The sequence below is a fragment of the Acomys russatus genome, chromosome 14 (genome assembly GCF_903995435.1).
Source record: "Acomys russatus chromosome 14, mAcoRus1.1, whole genome shotgun sequence".
Classification (NCBI taxonomy): Eukaryota; Metazoa; Chordata; class Mammalia; order Rodentia; family Muridae; genus Acomys; species Acomys russatus.
Window position 1 is genome coordinate 17,435,408 of NC_067150.1, and position 16,345 is coordinate 17,451,752.

The window sequence follows — 16,345 nt, forward strand, 5'->3', positions numbered from 1 at the left end:
TGTGAGACCATGCTGGAGGAGACCTTGCCAATTGGAAAGTCAAAGAGATATTGTGTCCTCTCCAGGGGAAATTTTGGAGGCAGGTGGTGACCTGAGAAGAGTAATATTTCTAGAAGGTTCCCAGTTTACAGACAAGGATCTCTCCCAAGTTGATGTTGCAGAGATGTCTGAAGGGATAATGCAGTCTGTAGAAGCTTCATTCTATGTGTGTTTGTCTGCTTTCGCCTGTAGATTGTGTAACTCTTAGAAGGGACCCTGCTGGGCTTGCGTGCCTGCTCCTATAGCAACGACTGAGTGTCCACTGATGTGAGCACCTCTGTACATGGAGGGTGCATAGAAACACGCTTTACGTGTGCTCATTACATGGAATAGTAGGCTGAGTGGTGGTGGTCAAAGATCTGTCCTAGAACTTGGCCTTACTTAGAAAAGGCCTCCGTAGGTGGTTTCTTGTGAGAACAAAGTTTTAGATTTATATCAAGCCATTGCCAAAGATCTTTGCATGAGAGATGCCCACGTGAAACAGAATAGAAGGCGATGTAGCCCCAGAGGTGGATTGGAGCTACCAGCTCCAGCAGCTGAAAAAGACAAACACCTCCCTCTGGTCTAGAACCTTCAGCGTGACGGTGGCCCCGCTCACACTTAGGATTTATATCTTTTGCTACAAAACAGAGAGTAGATGTACTTGTGTTTTGACAAGAATCGAAAGCACGCATATGTATGCACGCGCAGGTGTGTGCCCGTGCGCGTGGGTACACACACACACACACACACAACTACACATATGTAGCTTCATATGTGAGAGAAACAGATACATCAGTGTGCAAGGCAGACAAGAATGTGCCTAATCATATGGGACAGAAGATTCACCACATGCCACGGGCACACACAGACCACACACACACCCCTGACTGAGACAGTGGTGAGGGCTATTTTAGAGGAAGGGCAGGGATGGGGCTTCTGAGCCAGAGACACTGAAGCCGAGACTGCAGGATAAGATAATCTACAATTCAATGAGCACTCACTCCACACAAAATAATGTGTTAGAGCTCCCCTCCCCCCTCTGACCTCATTTAACCCCTTCAGGTTGCCCTCCCCAAATTTATTCTTTCATTTTGTAAAGGGAGAGCTCATAACCCTCCCCAACAAATGATGTCTTTTATAAACCAAGTCTTCACCTGATATTTTTCTGAAGCTGATGCCTAGACAAGTATGCTGATGGAGACGATCCCAGGAAATACAGATAGGATGTAGAAAGGTACCGCAAGGAAGGAAGGCCATGCAGGTGAAGGGATCATAGTTGAGAAACCTCCAAGTGTGGTACCCGAGAGCTGGTTCTGCTGAACAGGTGGAGGAGCTAGTGTGGGGCTCACCTGGAGAGGAAGGTATCCAATTTCCACACCAACACCTGTGAGCATCGTGTTGAGGGATGTTCATGGCGGTCAACCTTCTCCCATGCTTTGACCTGCACACTAATGGTCATCTGGCAGAGATATGTGGGCACAATTCCTCAAGCGTGTGTAGTTTGGCTACAGAAGTGGGTCAGGGCAGGCACAGGACCATTTCTACAGGTGACTAAGACCGACCATCATCTAGGTTCCGAGTTCTGTAGCAGCATATGGAGAAAGAGGAGTCCACTTTAAAACTGGACATGCTGTTATCCAGAATGACTGAATCTTCCTACTCAAATCAAAATTCAGTCAAAAGCCATGCGGACTGACTCGATCTCTCCTCATTCTTTCTTCTCTTTTACATTATGCAGTTGAATTGATCAGGGTTTGAACATGCTTCTACTTCAGCTGAGGTATTATGACAGAAGCAAAAGCAACGATGAGGAAGTGAGTAGTCCGGCAGAAGCATCTGGAGAAGGAGAGGGGGTCTTCATGTGGAAGTCCTCACAAGCAGTTGCAAATTCTGCCACACAGGTTAGGCATTGGGGAAACTGTGCTAAATCTTTCTTTGGGGAAGGCGGAGCTTAGAAGAAGCTAAAGCCAAGCGTCTTCCAGTGCATCTCACCTGTGGGAAGAAGCTGTGTCACCTTCACCCTCATAAGACTGCACACGATGCTGAGTTGGCTTCGTGCCAGGAATGGTGACCATGTCCTCCCAGTGGAGAAGGGGAGGAGGGACCACAGAGGAGGGAAACTGATCCCTTTACTCTTTCACAGTGACACAGAAGCCAACAAAGCCCCAGCCAAATTAACTGGGGGAAGAGGAACAGAAATATTTTCCTTGCCAACCCACGGTCACAGAAAGGGAGTCATTGTCAGGAGTCGATGGGGGATGTCCAGAGAGTGAGGAAGAACAGCATGTCTGCCGTCCTCCCTAGGGATGAAACAAAACAAACCCTTGTTTTTGTTTGTTTGTTTGGTTGGTTGGTTGGTTTTTTGTTTTTGTTTTTTAGAAGCAGCAACAGCCATACGCAGCTTCAGAAGTTGGTTCTCAACCTGAAGGCCAGAGGTCGTCAAATGCCAGAACTGTCAGATGTCAAGATGTTGCCAGGTGGACTTAGCAGGTCTGAGACAAACTGTCACATTGGGGAGTAGGACATACTTACAGCATAAAGTCAAGGCTGTGTAGGAACAGAGGACAAGGGGAGCTCACTGGGATAATGAGAGCAGACAATGAGAGGTACTACTTTCACCTGGTGAGAAGGTGTTTAGGACCAAGTAGCATTTAAAAATAGAATGAAGTGTGTTCCAAGGAAGTGTAAGGTTATTAAGGAGAGAATTGCAGCTGAAGAGAAGAGGGATCTTGAGAGAAAAGGATGTGCCAAGTCACAGGGACAGAATGGGAAAAGTGTCACTGTTAGCCAGGAGCTGGAGGGACAGAAGATCACTGTGGGAAAGTCCGATGCTGTAGCCTGTTTTTCTGTTGTTGTGAGAAAGTACGCTGACCAAAAGCAACCCGGGGAGGCATGGATCTAATCGGTTTATACTTCCAGATCCTAATCTATCTTGAGAGAAGATAGATAGGAAGTCAAGAATGTACTCATGCAAGAAGCATGGAGGAAAGTGGCTTGCTGGCTCCTTCCCAGCTCAGTTTGCTTTCTTACACAGCCCAGTACCACCTGGCTTGGGACAGGGCAGCCCCACAGTGGGCTAGAGCCTCCAACGCCAATCATCTGTCAAAGCAATATTTTTCTGACATGGTCACAGGCTTATCTGATCAGAAACATCCTTTAACTGAGGTTCTCTTTTCTTAGGTGATTCTGGGTTGTGCCATTTTAACAATAAATACTAACCAGGATGAGCTGCACTGGATTTCCATAGAGACCAGCAGATGAGTCCAGATACTTAGAATTGACCATGGTTCTGGGGCACAGAAACTGCCCATCGTTTTTGTTGTTGTTGTTTTGTTTTTTGTTTGTTTGTTTTTGGGTTTTTTGGTATGTGGTCCTTAGTGTGCAAGAGGGGTATGGAGTATGCCCAGAGGGTGAAAGCCCAAAGGGAGAGACTGGGATGTGAATTCTGATGGATGACTTTGCATTTAATGAGCAATGTTATGAGCTGTTTGCTGTGCCTGAGGATTTGGAGAGACAGCCTCAGTAAGGCGCTGACATCATAGCACAGAAAATAGAAAACAAAAGAGAATGTTAGTACAATAACACAGCTGAATAATAGGTAGCAGCATTTTCTTGATTTTTTTAAAATAAAAGATGAAAATTATTTGCATTTTAAATTGTATCCTGTTATGGGCACATAGACTGGCCTAGTGTTGTTGTGACTCTTCTCAGACAGCAAGTTCATGTGTGCCCCTTGCCCCACTTGGAACAGAATTGAAAACCTTTGTCGAGAGAAGGGCTCATATGCATAAGTACAAAACCTTATTCATTAATAATAAACCCAATGGAGACTTTTAATCATGGTTTAAAGAGCTGCCATTTCAAAGTAACCCAGTGGAACCAAAGCCTTTATTATTTAAGAGATGTCTTTATGCCAAGACTGTAGATATCACACGTTGGAAGTGAATTAATGATGGTATTACATAAGCCAGACAAATAAAGCGATGTCAAGGACAGTCTCCCACTGGAAAATGGTGTGCACAGTGGTATTAAATGGATTCCTGTCTGAACCCCACATGTTGCAGCTGTGAACTCTGCTTCCCCTTTCATCTCTCGGGTTGTCCTGCCAAGAAGAAACAGAGAATTACACATAACGCACTAAGTCTCATGGTATGTCATTCTTTTTTTGTTGTATTCTGTTTATTTAGTTGTGTGTGTGTGTGTGTGTGTGTGTGTGTGTGTGTGTGTGTTGGGGTTGGGGGATCTTGCTTTAGAGTCTGTTCATTGAGCTAGCTCATCGGTTTACTACAAGCCGTCATTAGCAGCCCCACTGTCAGGTGGGTTCTCTACTGGGGCAGACTGAGAACTACTTACCTAACTCCCAGGGCTATGGCAGGAGGCAGCAGGTGGCTCGAATGGGCACAGACTCTACATTTAACCTCAAACAACAACAACAAAAACAACAACAACAACAACAACAACAACAACAACAACGCAATGAATACAGAATGTTCTTAATCGGGAGGAGCTTTAAAGCTCAGTAGAGCCTGGTTTTGGGGCTTTCTGCATCAGCTTAGTCTGAATCACTGACTGAAACTGAGCTCTTGGAAGCAGAGTGCATGCTTTCAAAGCCAATGCTGGCTCCCTTGGAGCTCAGGGTATCCTAGTGTGGCACGGCGACCAGAAAACAGGGCCAATAGGCCACTGGTGCCCAAAAGTCTAATGCTCACGTTGGAAAAGCTCTCTCAGGCCATCTAGTTCAAAGAAGCCCTTTTCAGCTCTGAACTCTTGGACTTGGCTCATCTCACTGATGTTAGTCTGTGCCTGAGGCACCACTTTAGCCCTCTACTCCGTTAGCAGGATGAGTGATACACAAGGTGGCATGGCAGGACACCATTTCGGAAAGAAACATTCCCACTTTCTTGTTTGAGAGGGACCTGAGCATCCACTCTGCTCAGGAGTTTGCAGCTGGCATCAAGCCACCCAGGGGCCCACATTCATGATGGTTTTCACTCCTTAAAAAAAGAGAGTGAGAGACGACACGGAATTGTGAATATTTTCATTTTGCCACACGAAAAATTTTTTAAATTTCTTTTACCCTCCTCATCTCTTCACTTGCATGCACACAAATAAATAAATAAACAAAGTGGGCATTTAAGCACCTTCCTGTTAATTCATTATCGTAATGTGTTAATAGTTATTTACTCATTGCCTGGAAAAACTGTGTCTCAGATCACTAGGAATAGCTATGACTACTCATGCAGCCCTCATCTGTTCACTAGGTTTGTCTCACATTCTTTCTACTTAAGTCCTTAGCCTGCCCCAATTAGCCTCTTGCAGCAACAGCAGACTAGCATTTCCATCAACTCAGACCTAGCTACAGTGCCTTGCTTTGAGCTTTTGTGGATAAAGATACTGAGGATTAAGCAAGGCTCAACTGAGCATCTATCTGTGATTAACAGCAATGCCTGGATGGGGATGAAGGCTGGGAAGTGGTGGGCAGTGGGAATGGATGCTCTCTGCAGCCTAGTTTTCCATGCCTTTGCAGGCTTGTCTTCTGGACTCTCTACTGACCCTCAGTGCCAGTGTGTCCCCATTGTAACGAAGACATGAATTTCCTCAGGCTGTTGTTAAGCTACGGGGCCTCATGTGGTAGTCATAAGTGAGGCCTAAGACTCCACATTTAGACAAAGTTTCTCAAAGCTGCTGGTCAGAGGACTACACTGAATAGCAAGGGCCATGTCACACTATCTACTCCTGGAACCTGCCTGGTGCTCCCAACACTGTTAGTAGGAGCAGCCATTTACTCTTCACTGGGAAGCAGGCCCTTTGCTAGGTAGGTCTTGTGCCTGGCAACAAGCCTTTAGGTAAATAACATCTATATTATCCCTTTTAAGAATGAAGAAAGCCAGATTCAGGGGTAAATAATATTCTCAAGACTAGACTAGACTGCAATGGACTTGAGCTGAGTGCTGAAGCATTCCAACTCCTGGCTGTTAAGCAGAAGGCATGGCAGCATCAGAACCACTCAAGAACGCAGCAGCAGTTCAGTTTCAGGCCCTGCTGGAGCTCACAGAATCAGAATCGACACAGTAGAAGTCTTAGGTAATCCATGCATTCATAAAAGTGTATACCACTACTCAAAAACACTGTAGCTCCGTATTTCCGCAAGCCAGTTTTTTCAAAGTAGGAAGTCTTGAGTCATGTTTTTAAATCGCATTTATTTTTGTCAAGGATTATCTTCCTATTTATAAGAGAAAGTCAATATAAAAGTCTTGACCCTAGAAGTCTGATTCTATGGGCACTTTCACTAGGTTGCCAGGGAAAGTTTTGGCTGAGCAGAAGAAACAGTCAACACAAAATAAAACTGACAGTGACTAAAACTGCAAGTGATAAAACTTGTCATAGATGAAATAGAGGGTCATGTCACCATGGTCACATTGGATCCTGCAAGAGCTGGCTCAAGAAAACATTAGGCTGGGTAGAAATAATCAACATGAAGTAAAACTGTCAACAGTTAAAGTTGCACATGGCAAAATTCAGACAAAATGATGGAAGACTCAAGACTTTTTAACTAAAAAACCAGCAAACCTGGATTTGGAAACAGCGACCTTCCTGGGATTGGTGCCCTTCAGAGAGACACTCACAAAGGAGAGCTTACTCAGGAGCTCCTCTAGACATACTAGCGTGAGTGACAGGAGGGAAGCCATGTAAGGGCAGGAAGTGGTCCCCTGCTCTGCCACTGCTCTATCCCCAGCCTGAAGAACAGTGCTATTGGGCATCTAACGGCAACTTAGATAAGACGGTGCTGCGTGAGATCTTAAACTTTACAGGAGACAATTGGATATTAAAAATTAGAAACAAAAGGAAAAGGGAAAATTATCAAAGAAGCGTTCATATGTGTGACAGTCTTTGAAAAATGTAAGCTGACTTAGTAGCCTTTGAACCATAAAATTCCCTTTTCTCCGAGGAAAGCCAACTGAGACAATGATGTGAGTGGACTTAGGGTAAAGCTCATAAATGTGAGTCCACGTGGGCTAAGATGGAGGGAGCAGGCCGCCTGTCTCATCAATTGCTAAAAACAATATTGTTTCCTCTTCTGGCAGTAGGTCTTACATTTCCTCCATGAGATTTGACATCTTGAACTGGGCATTAGCTTATCCAAAGCAGGATCTTTTGTTTACGCTCTTATTATCTTTAAGCCAAGCATGTGTTGATGCCGTTGCCTAGTATCTCCAAAGCCATCCAAGCCAAAGTCTTCTTCTGAGAGTCTTAGAGAAACTTTCCAGTGTCTGTGGGAATTCCTGATAATATCATTACAGTATAGCTAGGCAAAAACCAAAGTTACCAAAGCAAACTTACTCAACTGACAGTATACATTATTAAAGATAATATATAAAATGAATATTATATCATCAATTGCTAGGAAATGTTGTCTTAAAAAGTCAGGAGTAGTACTGTCCCATCTACCTTCTATACTGTTTTAAGCTGTGTGTGTGTGTGTGTGTGTGTGTGTGTGTGTGTGTGTGTGTGTATTAGTGCCCCCCAGAGTTGGGTCACAGGCAGTTGTGAATTGCCCAACCTGGGTGCTGGGAACTGAAGTCTGGTCCTCCTCCAAGCAGAAAGTTATCTTTTATTTGTATCATTAAAAACTTTTAAAAAATCACCTCAAAAAAGAATTTAGATAAGAAATACTTAATATAAAATAAGATTGTTCATAGGCAAACCGTGTGGTAGCATTAGTGTTGATTAAATGTAATTCAAAAATTCAAACTTTTTAAGAAGTTAGTTCTGAATGAGTGAGCTCTGGAAATTGGACTTCATGGAGATTTTTGTTTAAGTAGTACAACAAAATTTATAGTTATAATAGCTATCATTTACAGTATTTCATACAAAGCCAGACTCTTGACTGATTAACTCAAAGGTCAGTCTAGAATGTATGTTCTGAAGAACTAGCTTTGAAGAAGACAGTCAGCTCAAAGCGTAAAAAGAAGAAACGCTGGGAAAGTTTTAACTGCCTTGTTTGGAATATGATCCCTAGAGCTCTTTCTTAATGCAAATTCATCAGTGTGGTCCCATTCATCCAAGGCATATGTGTTAGGCAGCAATTATGTCCCAGTCTGTAGAGAATGCACAGTGGACAGAACACAGTCCGCCCTAAAGGATAAAAAACACTGGGTGATTTCATTCCTTGAATAAGTATTCATTTATATAGGCGACATATTCATTAGGTCACAGTCACAGCTTGTATGTTTCTTAATTATTTGGGGGGTGCGGTGGGGGAGGATGCAGCTAGACCTAAGTATCATGAGCCTTAAAAAGGTTTAAAACTTTTAATTTGGTATTTAAAACTTAAAGTATAAGTTATAGAGACGTGGCTAAACATTAAAGAGCCATATCTTAAAATGGTCCTTAATCTAATCTATAACAGTGAAAATTTACTAAGTGCCCATAAGTATAGAGTATTAGGGAGTGTGTAATCATGTAATATCCTCTTGATGGCCACCAGTTGCCTTCCAGAATGATCCCTGTGCTCATTCTCATCATTTACGTTTGCATGGATAAAAGTTTCCCCAGATCCCCTTGGCAGTGCCAGAAATTGGCACTCTGTGGGCATCTCTGTGATGTTGCCTTGAGTGACAGAGCCTTGGAAATACAGTCTCTCCCCACTGCTGCTGCTGCTGCTGCTGCTGCTGCTGCTGCTGCTGCTGCTGCTTCAGCTCCAGGGTACCAGAAGTCCCAGGTCTGTCAAAGGCTCAGGTCAGAGCAAGAGGCGGGCTCAAAGTGTGCTTTGGTGATAGCTGGATGTGCTGAGAGCTCAAGGCTGGAGGACATAGGCTGAGGCTGAGGCGGGAAAAGTATGCACAGCCTCAGGAAGGTGCTGTATGCCCGATCTTTCTTGTGTTCCTTCACTCAGCGAATATTTATTGAGTAGTCACTGTGCCCCAAATATTGTTCTAGATGCTGAAGGTTCATCTCCACTCCACCTCGTGTGTGTGTGTGTGTGTGTGTGTGTGTGTGTGTGTGTGTGTATGTGTGTACTGGGCATCGAATGCAGAGGTCTTGCACATACTAGCCAAGAGCTTTGCCACTGAGCTATACTCTGGACAAGGAGGAGGGGGAGCTGCTAATGTCCCACAGCACAGTAGGAAGACTATGGCTGACAGCTGAATACATCAAAGTAGCCAGAGGGGAAGACTGAATGCTCCCAGCCAAAGAAAGGATAAATGACTGAAGGGGCAGAAACATCAATTACTATGGTCCGATCATTACACACCTGTGATTACACATATACACAGATTTATAATGGTCAGATCAAAGTAAATATGAGCAATACCGAGTCTCCACTATAGAGGAGTCTCATTGTTAAAAACATTTGGTAAATAGTATGTACTAGCTTCCAACTCAGACATTCTTTCTGTCTTTTATTTATTTATTTTTAACTATTTAAAACACTTTAAACATATGTATGGGTACTTTGCCTGCCTATATGTCTGGGTACCACTTTCTTTCCTGCTACTGGTAGAGGCCAGAGAGAGCATCAGATCACCTGGAACTAGAGTTACAGCCAGTTATGAACCACTGAGTTGGTGCTGTGAATTGAAAGCAGGTCCTCTAGAAGAACAGCCAATACTCTTAACTGATGAGTTATTTCTTCAGCGTCCTTCCTAAATAAGCTCTTCCTATATATCCCAGGATGACCTCATACTCACTCAGTAGTCCAAGTTGGCCTTGAACTAGAATCCCTCTGCCTTGGCCTCCCAGAGCTTGGCCTACAGGCATGTTCTGCTATTCCCAGACAGAAAGCTTCACAGTAATAAATAAATAAATAAATAAATAAATAAATAAATAAATAATAACAATAAGAAAACCAAAAATCTATTGAGCCAGGAGGTGGTGGTGCATGTCTTTAATCCCAGCACTTGGGAGGAAGAGGCAGAAGGATCTTTGATTTTGAGGCCAGCCTGGTCTACAGATCAAGTTCTAGGACAGCCAGGGCTACACAGAGAAACCCTGTCTTGAAAAATCAAATAGATAGATAGATGCAAGATAGATAAATAATAGATAGATAGATAGATAGATAGATAGATAGATAGATAGATAGGAATAAGAAGAAAGCTATTGAACTTTGTCTAATACTGCATTTCTCTAACTTCTCATGCTATGGCTATGGATCTTTAGGGAGTCAGCTGCTCAGCAGAGCATGCTAGACACACGAGTGTCCCACACTGCTCATGGACTCTCTGGACATTGCTCCTAAACACTTCCACAAAGGGGAGTTTTTCAGCTCAACAGGCAGTGATACACAACCAAGAATCTTGCACATAGCACAAATCATGGTGGCTCAATGTCCTTGCTAACTTGATCCAGACAGTCAGAAATATGACACTGGAGAAGAGGCTGGATGGGGTTCTTTGTAGGTGAACAGGAAAGCACTTGAAGAAGGTAAGACTTCTGTCCAGTATAAATCAATACATAGACACAATTTTTATTACTCAAGTAAACTCAAGAGAGAGAAACAATTCGATAAACAGTTGAGAAAATGCTACAGAAAATTAGGCAGCACACTAATTCTATGCAGAAAGTCTAGGAAGTGGTTGTCTTTGACACCAATCAGCTGTGTTCTCATGTGATTCTCCTTCCTGCTTCTGGCCACCATTTTCTTTTTCTGTCTCTAACCAGGAGAAAGCCCAGACCCTTGTCATAGTCACTGTTCTACTCTTGTGAAGAGACACCATGGACACCAAAGATCTTATAAAAGAAAACGTTTAATTAGGGGCTTGCGTATAGTTTCAGAGGTTTAGTTTATTATCATCATGACAGGCAGCATGCCAGCACTCATGTGGCTAGAATAGTAGCTGAGAGCTACATCCTGGTCCACAGGCCAAACGAGAGCAATCCTAGGCCTGTCTTGGGCTTTTGAAACTTCACAGATTACCCCAGTGATGCACTACCTCCAACAAGGCCACGCCCCCTAATCCTTCCAATTCTGTCAAATAGTGCAACTCTCTGATGACTAAGCATTCAAAAATATGAGCCTATGGGGACCATTCTCATTCAAAACCCTCATTGCTTTTGCTTCATCGTTTCTGCACTTCTTTAATAGTTTAATTTTACTTTATTTGTCACGTGTGTGTGTGTGTGTGTGTGTGTGTGTGTGTGTGTGTGCACGTGATGCCTTCTGTGACCAAAAGAGGATATCAGGTCACCTGGAGCTGATGCTAATGGAGGCTATTAACAGGTGAAAGATGAAGCTGGGAATCAAACTCTGGTCCTTTAGTGCTTTTAACAGCTGAGCCATCTCTCCAGCCTCTTCATCCTTTAGTGTTCTTTCAGTCATCCTCCCCTCCCTGATCCCCACTCAACATCATTTCAAATCTTGTCCAGACTTATCTGCTCTGTTGATGGCCTCTGGCACCTGTTTTCTGTTCCTACTTCCATTTGGCCTTTCATCTTGGGACATATACCTATAACAAGACAGATCTTTGTTTTCCCATGTATCTTTTGGGTATTCCATGTGCCATGTGTAATGTATTTATGTGAAGCAACTCTCCTCAACTTTGTTTATACTTTTAATAACATGTAGGTTTTATATTTGGATTATAACAAAAATTTTTTTAAAAAGACAAGGTCTCACTATATAGCCCATATTGGTCTTCCTACCTTCCTTATCCACCTTAGTGATGGAATTGCAGTCATATGTCACCATACCTGGCTTATCACAAAAACTTTTACTTAGGAAGTAGGCTTCTATGGTCATTGAATTCATCTTGGCCATTCTCTCAATAAGCAACAGTTTATGTGAGGAGCTAAGGCTAGGCAGTTAGAAGAGTCAGCTCTTCTCTGGAGGAGCTCATGATCCAGTGAGAGACCTAGGGAGGAGGGTAGATGTCTCAACAGACTCCACCAAGTGTCCTGTTGGGAACTAAGAGCATCCCTGACCCAACCTGGGAAGGCAGGGATGGTAGTATCCCTGTCTCAAGGGAAGCTGAAGGTATAGTACAAAATTGGGCCTTCAATTTGGAAAGCTTAGATTTCCTACTCTGCCTTAAGATTTGCCAATACTTAAGAGTTGTTTATGATTCCTCAGCAGATCAAGGGATATATATATATATATATATATATATATATATATATATATATATATATATATATATATTACTGTATCATGAATGATGTCAGCATTATAAAGACTTGCATAACTTAATGTAATGTTCCCCAGTGCATCCTGCTACAAGGTCATGCACAGATAAAAGATAAACTCAAAATGCAAGGCAGATGATGGAACTAATGTAGCAGAACATGGAATGTTCAATTACATGTCTCAATGTCCACACTGGAGTCACATCTAAGAGATAACTATGTGCAGAGCATTTGTATATTGTCAGTGAAAATTATCTGCGACGATTATATGCTTGCATTTCCAGCTACTTACGTGTGTGAAGTTGGATTTGATTTATATACTTAACACACCCAAAATAACATACCAAAGTGTATTGAATACAGAAGCAGAGAGCAGACTCCAGCTGTCTTTATTAAACCAGACATTACATTTGACTCTACGTAAAGCAATTCCACTACTTTTTCTCTTTTAGAAAATACAATTACTTTTTAGTTAAAATACGTTATTTTAATATAATATCCAAATCTACAACTAAGGGATTACTATTTTAGAAAATTCTCAGTTTCCTTGTCAAGCATGGTAAGCATGCTACTTACCGTCCACACAAACCAGGCTTTAGTTCTTGACTTTTTTACAAATGCAAGAAGGTCCCTACAACACTATACTAGGCTAAAAACTTACAGTGGAGTGATTCTGGGTTTTACTAATAAGTCTTTGGGGGAAGCCACACTGAGCATTTCATTTCCCCTCCTTCTCCTCATGGGAACTCTGCCTCTATACCTCCTCAAATACAGACCCACTCACCATGGTCCACTGTCCCTTCCCAGCTGAACTGCATCTACTTGCATGAGAACATTTGCCTCTCTGTGATGTTGCTTTTAGAATCTGCTCAGACATTTGCAGAGTATCCTATGGGTATAGCGTCTTTCTAGACGGTGAGGATCTGACAATGATAAAGGCTATCTTATCCCTGTTCTGTGGAGTTCACAGTCTGCCAAGAGGAAGCCGCAGGCAATATTTGAACATTTTACACACGGGATCTCTACTTCTTATCTCAGCCATACTTTGAAGTTAATTTGAATATCTTGGTTTACTGTGGAAAAAAACCAAACCCGTAGACCCAGAGAAGTTAAGAAATGTGACTGTTCTGGGTCCTCTATGTACTTTCTCAGGATCCCCTCTAATTATCTTCACCAGTGCGGTGCCTGTCTCCCCATACAAGCTACCTTATGTGGCTATACACAGAGGCATGCTGTGAGCCACAATATGCCCCAGTGCTTATCCATAGACTGCCCCTTATTAGCTGAGGACTAATTTAGGAACAACCCAGCTTTCTTTGTTTCTAGATAAACCCTGAGGTAAAATCACACATCACTGCTTGTAAACAACCAGACTGGGGTGGGTATGGTGCCACGCACCTATACTCTAACAGGTGGGTGGAGACAGGAGGATCAGAAGTTCAAGGCCAACTTTGACTATATAGTATGGTCAGGGTCAGTCTGGCTACATGAGACCCTCCCTCAGATTGGGAAGGGGAGGACTGAGAAGATAAAAAAAAAACATCAAAAATACTGAAATCACACCCCTTTGAAACATTCCCTTCCCTACTATTCTTTAAGTGTGCTGTTATCTCCCAGGATCCTTTGATGATGAGTCACTAACTTCAGTCATTGGCTCATGGTGTCTTTCTGGAATATCTTGAACACAGTCATATCTGTGCATGTCAGAAGTTAGGACGTGACTGTACCACACACACTTTTAGCCAGTACACTTGATGGCACACCCTTTTTGTTGGTGTAAGTGTGTTGGCAGATCCACCCCAGGTAGAGGTTTGCAATAACCCCATATTTTCTTTTGATGTATGCCAAACCATCTCTTTTCATTTTGAAAATAATTATTCTTTACTCTGTTGGTAGGAGTCCTGTGCAAAAGAGAAGGTGGACGTTGTGTGTCTCTAAATCCCGTCCACTAAACACGAGTGTATGGATAGGCATGTATCAGTTTATTGCTTCCATACACATCAAGTAATAAATGAAATAGTAGTAAACCCATTTTTCCTACAAGCTATAGTAACAGTGGACCAGTTGAGGGAGAAATGGTAGACTGGCAACAGCCTTTCCTGGAGGCTTGCATCGGACCAGCCACAGTAGATAAAATTTCCTGGGCTGTCCTCACCTCTGGAGGGGAGAAACCGTAGCACGCTGTCATGTGCTGGTCACATCCCACCATGCTTGGCTCTGCCTTTGGGTACAGTGTTGAATGTACAAGGTGATACCCACTAATCCCCTGACCACCCCCTGTGATCTGGTGCCCCTGAGCCTCATGGATGAATGTAGCCCCAGGCCTCAGCTGTTGTTTGCAGTCATGCAGTTTTTTTGGGTCTTGAGTTTTCGTTGTGTCAGATTCAGGGGAGGCACAGGAACACATGTCCCTAGGCAGCTTTAACGTCAAAGAATTTGTTATGAAAAGGACCTGTCTCCTTTACCTCAGAACTGTTTATTTTTTAATCAACCAAGGATAAGGATAGGGAAATTCCGGCTTGCAACCCTAGCATTTAAATATGTATGATAAGTGGGGACTTAAAAAGATCATAGATTGGTTCAATTCTTAGAGCATATGCAGATTTGGTGGAGGTGGGACAGTTAAGCCATTGCTAGTTTGGAAGGAGCCATTTTGAACCAGAAGATGAGTTTTAAATAACTCACCCAGGTATGCTGAGCTGGCAGATACAATGCACTCTTTAGAATGCCTTGATACCCACCCGTACCCATTTGTTTTATTTTATTTTCTCCCTTATACAACAAAGACACCTTATCGTCTTAATCCTTCACACAGAGAGAGCAGGATGCAGCCCGTGTTTTGATTTAGGAAGAAAGAGTCCTCAGTACCAGGCTTGGGGAATCTAGATTAGGTGATTTGTACCCTAGCCTGCCTTGGGTTAGACTGCGTGCAATATTTCTTTTATTTTCCCTGCTAGCAGGTCTATTATATTTCAAAAGGGAGTGGCATATATGTAGAAAGTCTATAAATCCTGTAGCTCTACTCTGCGAAATCTTCTGAGGCGGAAAAGGGAAGAAGAGAGGGCTAGGACTCACTGGGAGCTAGATTACAATGGCATAGAGCAGGAAGTCACGGGCTAGAGATGTTGCCTCGTTTCCTTCCCTGTCCTGCCAGCTCTCATCTAAAGTACAGAAGGCTGAAGACCCCCAGGAAGCAGGGTAGGTCTTAGGAGAAACTGGATGTCTATGCTGCTTTTGGTAGAGAAGCGAATAAAATTCTTCAGCATTTGCCCTTGAATGTGGAACTGGAAAATACTGTCACTGTTCATCCCGCTTGCTGGTTTGAGCATGTGAAGTCCTGAAGGGCCACCACGAATTCTACTCAAGGCGTTGGTGTAATTTCAAACACATTCCATGCCTGGTTTGATCTTCCTCTCTCTATTTCATTCTCTTTTATCAGGAAGTGAGTGTGCTATTATGTCAGACTTTCCGTTGCCATGACAAATGCCTTTGAGAAACAATTTAAGGGTAGAAGTGTGTGCGTTGGTTTGTTGCTTTGGTTCCTGGTTGGTAAGCTCTGCTGGTGTGAGTTTATGGTGGGCAGATCATCATGAAGACAAGGCAGTGTAGAGTGTAGGCTCACATCATGGTGGCCAGAGAGAGAGAGAGAGAGAGAGAGAGAGAGAGAGAGAGAGAGAGAGAGAGAGAGAGAGAGAGAGAGAGAAGGAGAAGGAGAAGGAAGGGCTGGAGTAATGGAACGGAGAGAGGGAGGCTGAGTAGCCAGGAGGCTTGAGAAACACTGTATCTCCAAGATCTTTTCCTCCAGCAAGACCATACTGTCATTATGACACTGCACAGGGCCCAGCCGTCAAAGAACTCACGTTCCAATCACCCCTTTAGGATTTGACCCACCAGCCTGGGGCCAAGCTTCAACATGTGACATCTTGCACACGGACACTTCAAACCCAGATCCTAACAGTTATGTCCTGAACACCCACGAACAAACTGTAAAGTCTTTTTAGGACATTGACTTTCTGGGCACAGTGTATGAAATATTTATATAAAGATAACTCAAGAGGAAAAGATCTGCTTTTTTGTCTCACATCTCAGAGACAGTGGTCACACAGTCTTCTCTTCATGAGAAAACCCAAGACAACAAGAAGGAAGATACTAGAAAGTTGGCCAAGACAGACAGTCACTGAGTAAACAAATCTTGGGAATG